At 47.7% G+C, this 6,076-nt stretch overlaps 1 pseudogene; it reads left to right on the top strand.

Moving 5' to 3' along the window:
- The first annotated feature begins 2,533 nt into the window (after positions 1–2,533).
- Positions 2,534–4,983, top strand: LOC127333986 (L-type lectin-domain containing receptor kinase IX.1-like; annotated as a pseudogene).
- The last annotated feature ends 1,093 nt before the right edge of the window (positions 4,984–6,076 follow it).

Raw genomic sequence — 6,076 nt, forward strand, 5'->3', positions numbered from 1 at the left:
ATTTATGTGTAAGGCTCAGAGAAGGTTGATGTAACAATAATGGCCTATTTTCAGTCCATGTGCGCCAAAAGCCCAGCTCAATTGATCAGTAGCTGGGTTCAATGGTGATTGGGAAAAAATCAGGAAAACCCGGATTAACCAGAATGAACAGTTTGACTTCTTCAAATGTGACTGAACCGGAATGGTGATTGGAAGCGGGGATTGAATGAGTAAATGAATACTACTGAAAGGGAGAAATATGACTTATGCCGAATTGCAAAATCAGCTAGATGATGGTTAGACAATCCCAAATAAATATACAAGCGACGAAGCAATGCTAGCAATCCTGGCCCGTGTCCTCTGCCCTAGCGCCGTGACTCCACCGTCTCCTCGTTCTGACTACTTCGCCGGAACGAAGCACTACGACAAATTCTGGCTGAGTCCTCCATCCTCTCGCCGTTCTGAAGACTTCGCTGGAACGAAGCATTACGAGAAATCCTGACTCGAGTCCTCCATCTTCTCGCCGTGAGTCTGTTGTACTGCCGACTTCGCCAGAGTCCACTGCCATCTCGCCGTTCCGTCTACTTTTGCCAGGAAGCCGCTCTGGCCTGCCTCGCCCTGATATCTCATGGTGGGGATCTACGGAGCAAGCTACCGATTGGAATGTTCGAGGTGGGCGGATTCAACAGCAACTTCAGGGTTAAACAAAATGAGGAATCGAGTTAGGCAGCGTGCTTGCCGTCAAGAACAACAGCAACTTCAACAGGTTTAGGCTTCAAACAAAATTCTCGGCGAGAGACCGGGATGAGTGAACCGGCGTTGTGCGCGCAACAGAGTCGTTAACTGGCGCGTCCGTGCGGATCTGGGAAGCAATAGCAGAGCTGTACACGTACTCCCACGTACCTATGCCTGCAATCAACAAGCAAGCACCTGAACGGATGCACGTCTTCTTTGGAGAATAGATAAGCGAAAGAGAGGGGACTATTCTACTCTGTAAAAATTATAAATATAAATATACACAATCCGGATATCTTTAATTCATTTTTTATTGATGATTTTGATTTACCATGTTATTGTGCCTTTTTCAGTGTATAATATCGAAATAGCACATATGTTATGGATAAATATTACTGTAAAATATGTTTTGATTTTGCCGATCACGAGTTCATAAAAGACGACGATTCTAAAGATATCAATACACATAGAAGACCTCGAAGCCATTTTATCACGACTTCCTATACATCTATTTGTTGGATGATTAAAATCTAAGATACAGAAAATCCGCGATACCATATAAGAATTCAATTAGGCAGGTCAATCGATTTTGAGCCAAAGTTTGAGTAGTATCAAAGTTTTTCAACAAAAAAAAAGACTTTCAAACTCCTGATCCATCGTTTTTTAATATGCGGCCTTCGTTCCGTGATACCAAATGTAGTTGAGACACATATGTTGCAAACCACCATAACAAATCCGTCGAATTACAATGTGGGAATGGAGAATGCGACACATTTAAATTGTATAGGGGCCGATCATACATGTCTGTTATTTTCTAAAATGAGTGCAGCGAGAACATCGCAAGATCAACCTTTTAATGTCACATAGGAGAAGTGTCATCATGTATTACTCATCCAAACGTTTAATTTTTTTTTCTCCCGATGCAAAGCATGGGCACTTCTGCTAGTAATACATAAAATAATATAGGTAGGGAAAGGTACTTTATCCTAACCAAAACACACTATCTCAGTTCATCAATTTGCCACTCGGGGACTCCACAATGAACTTTAATTAGCAGATATTTCAACACACGACTAAAGAAACTAGATATTGTAAAAAAGGTAAAAGTTTTGAATTATGTTTGTCGGAAATTGGACTGAAGGATCAAAATAAGAGGACCCAATTTACAATTGAAAACATGAAGAAATATGATAATACAGTGCTTGAGAGAAGACGAAAAAGAAAATCCATCTGTCATTCTTTTTGCTGCACAACTAAGAGTCTAAATAAAAATGTTTATCATGAATGCGATAAAGAAAAGAAAAAAAAATCACAGCATCACAATGTATATGTCTTGGTGCCTAAAGAAAATAAAATAACACGAGATTGGGATGCTGTGATTTTTTTCTTTTCTTTTCTTTTCTTTTCTTTATGATAACATAGTGGCTAGTTGCATCGCGTTGTAAACGGCAATACAGCGCACCCTAAACGCGAAAAGCGGAGCCACAGAGTTTAGCTGCTGTTGGAGATGGTGTGACATGTGTATTCTCCATATGGGAGGCAAAGCCAGCGTCACTGAATATCTGACTCCAACTTACCCTGGTGACTTCGTTCTCTGTAGCCATTTGGAGCACTGTTAGTGTTGGGTGCCCTAACTTATAAATAAACACACAATTTCAACAATCATAGCTCTCATAATTTCTTACTTGTTCTACATCAGCCAGTAACTTTCTCCTTTTTTGTGGAGACTATTTCAACTAAGCAGGCCGGCAGGCCGGCCGGCGGAGGAGCTCGATCACATCCCACGACTTGGTCTCTCAACTCTTCAATTACGAGTCCACGTGCCGGAAAGTAAATTCCACTCCGTGGTCAGGCCTCAGGCATGAAATGACCATGAGGTATTATATCTCTTCTGTTTTAGAATGCTCGAGCAGCCAAGCTTCCTCCTCAGTCCTCCCCAAACATCATTATACAAGCGATGGGCTCTCGCAGTCGTCGCACCACCATAGTGTTGGTGTTGCTCTGCTTCTACTCTGCGCCGCGTGCTGCCACATCGCTCTCCTTCAGCCTCAACTTCTCCGATCCCAGCGTCCCAGACCGCGGCGCCTCGATCAATTTCAGCAAAGATGCGTCCATCAGCCCGTCAAGGCTCGAGCTAACGAAGAACACACGTGATGCCAACATCCAGTACAGCACCGGCCGGGCGTCGTACGTGGGCAAAGTGCCGCTGTGGAACAGCGCCAGCGGCGAGATGGCAAGCTTCACCACCACCTTCTCCTTCCAGATCACTCCCGACAAGGACAGCCTGCCGGCGACCGGCGACGGGATGGCCTTCTTCCTCGGACACTTCCCCTCCGAGATCCCGCCCAACAGCAACGGCGGCAGCCTCGGCCTCCTCCCGGCCTTCACCAACGGGACAGGCGACAACCGGAGGGGAAGTTCGACACATTCCTCAACCGGCAGAATGCTGATATCAACGGGAACCATGTCGGCATCGACGTCAACTCCGTCAACTCCACGGCGTCCACGGACACGACGACCTGGCTGGGCAAGAACCTCACGTCTTCCGCAGTTATGACCGCAACCGTCAAGTACGACAATGTCTCCAACTTGTTAGCCGTTGATCTCGTAATCGACGATGCATTGTACCAGGTCAACACAACCGTTGATCTGAGAAGGCATTTGCCGGAGGAGGTTGCCGTCGGCTTCTCGGCGGCGACCGGCTTGGTTGCCGAGCTGCACCAGATACTCTCATGGTCATTCAGCTCCACTCTGTCGCTGGAATCCATCAAGGAAGCACCTCCACCTGCTGAACTTCCTCTTCCAACAAGCAGCAACAGTCACAAAAAAACACTAGTTATAATCCTAGTGGCCGTGCTGGTTCCTCTGCTACTCCTGTTGGTATGTGCGGCAGCCGTGGCATGGCAGCGACACAAGAAAACAAGATCGAGCGGAGCAAACGAGGGTCACAGTACCGATAGCGACTCTGAAGAACAGTGTGTCGACAGAGCTGACCTTGAGAGAGGCGTGGCTGCCGGCGGCCCCAGACGGTACACGTACCGCGAGCTGGCCGCCGCAACGAGCAGCTTCGCGGAGGAGGAGAAGCTCGGGCGAGGCGGCTTCGGGAGCGTGTACCAGGGTCACCTGCTCACAGACGTCCGTGGTGACCAAGGCCGTCGTCCGGTGGCTGTAAAGATGCTGTCAGCGGAGTCGTCGGCGCAAGGGAGGAAGGAGTTCGAGGCAGAGGTGAGGATCATAAGCAGGCTGAAGCATCGCAACCTTGTCCAGCTACTGGGTTGGTGCGACAGCCGCAAGGGCCTCCTGCTCGTCTACGAGCTCGTCCCAGAGAGCAGCCTGGACAAGCACCTCTACAGCAGCGACAGGTTTCTGACATGGCCACAGCGTTACAAGATAATCCTCGGCTTGGGATCCGCGCTGCGCTACCTCCACGGAGAGTGGGAGCAATGCATCGTGCACGGCGACATCAAGCCCAGCAACATCATGCTCGACTCGTCGCTTGGCACCAAGCTAGGGGACTTCGGGCTGGCCCGGCTAGTCGACCACGGCACCGGATTATGGCAGACCACCAAGGCCGTCCTCGGCACCGCCGGGTACATCGACCCGGAGTTCGTCAACACGCGCCGGCCAAGCACCGAATCGGACGTGTACAGCTTCGGCGTCGTCCTCCTGGAGATCGTCTCGGGCCGGCGGCCGGTGATCGAAACCCCGGAGATATCATTCACGCTGCTGAGATGGGTGTGGAGCCTGTACGGAAGGAGCGCGATCCTGGACGCGGCTGATGAGAGGCTCAGGGGCGACGAGGCCGACGAGCTGTGGATGGAGCGCGTGCTCGTCGTCGGGCTCTGGTGCGCGCACCCGGAACGCAGAGAGCGGCCGTCCGTCGCGCAGGCAATGCACGTCCTGCAGTCGGAGGAGAGCAGGCTGCCGGCGCTCCCGCTGCACATGTATAGGACCGTGCAGGATCCTGCGTCGTCCGGCCCGTACGAGGCATTCTCAATTGACAGCTCCGGCGGAGCTCGCTCATCATCCATCAACACCGGTGTCACCACTCTTTCTTCAGATTCCTCGTCAACCGCATTGCTACGAGATTCCAGGGATGTAACTAGGTGATTATTTTTCCTGTTTTGCCCGTTTCTTACGATGGCTTGTGTCAAACTAGATGATCTTGATTATTTGGGAATCCCGATTCATCGTCGGAGGTTAACAATAGCTGAATGGAAACAAGTGGAGGAGAGACTTCAGAAACGTTTAAGTAGATGGAACGGTAAAGTGTTATCTCTGGAAGGAAGACCAGTACTCATTAATTCAGTACTTTCTAATATGGTGTTGTACATGATATCATTCTTCCTCTTGCCGAAAGGTGTTTAGCACAAACTCGAATATTATAGATCGAGATTTTTTGGCAAGAAGATAGCAAGAAAAAGAAATATCGACTGTTTAGGTGGAATGTTGTATGCTGTCCCAAAGATATGAGGGGTTGGGTATTCATGACCTTGCGGTCAAGAACTGAGCCTTACTAGGTAAATAGCTTTTCAAACTACTTACTGAAGATGAGGTATGATAGACCCTTCTTAAGAGAAAGTACATTGGCGAAAAAGCGTTATCTCAAATCATATGGAAATCAGGGGACTCACACTTCTGGGCCGGTCTAATGGAAACGAAGATTTTTTTTCTTCAAATTTAGCACTTTTTCAATTAAGAATGGGTCGCAGATACGGTTTTGGGAGGATTCTTGGTTAGGGAATAGACCTCTCTCAGAACAATATCCGGCGTTATATAGCATTGTTCGTCGCAAAAATGATACCATTGCTCTAGTAATGGTGACCTCACCACCATCTGTGATATTTAGATGAGATTTAAACGGACATAGGCTTATTGCGTGGAATACCTTACTTCTTCGTTTGGAATCCATTCAGTTATCCTAAGGGCTGGATGAGTTTCGTTGGAACTTACAATCCAATGGAAAGTTCACAGTAAGTTCGTTATGCAATGCAATTATCCAACATGACATTCCAGTTGATAAGAACAAGAAGATTTGAAAGATGAAAATACCGTTAAAAATTAAAAAAATTGGATAGTATTTGCGTCGAGGGGTAATCCTAACCAAAGATAATCTTCTGAAACGAAATTGGCTTGGGAGTACTAAGTGCGTATTCTGTCATCACAATGAGATAATTAAACACTTGTTCTTTCAGTGCCGCTTTGCCAGATCTATATGGTCATGCATCCAAGTAGCTTCAGACCTGTATCCTCCGACCAGTGTAATCAATATTTTTGGGAATTGGCTTCATGGTATCGATCACAGGTTTAGAACGCTTATTAGGGTGGGAGGGCTTGCCGTTATATGGTCGCTATGGCTATG

This window comes from Lolium perenne, chromosome 2, assembly GCF_019359855.2.
Source record: "Lolium perenne isolate Kyuss_39 chromosome 2, Kyuss_2.0, whole genome shotgun sequence".
Taxonomy (NCBI): Eukaryota; Viridiplantae; Streptophyta; class Magnoliopsida; order Poales; family Poaceae; genus Lolium; species Lolium perenne.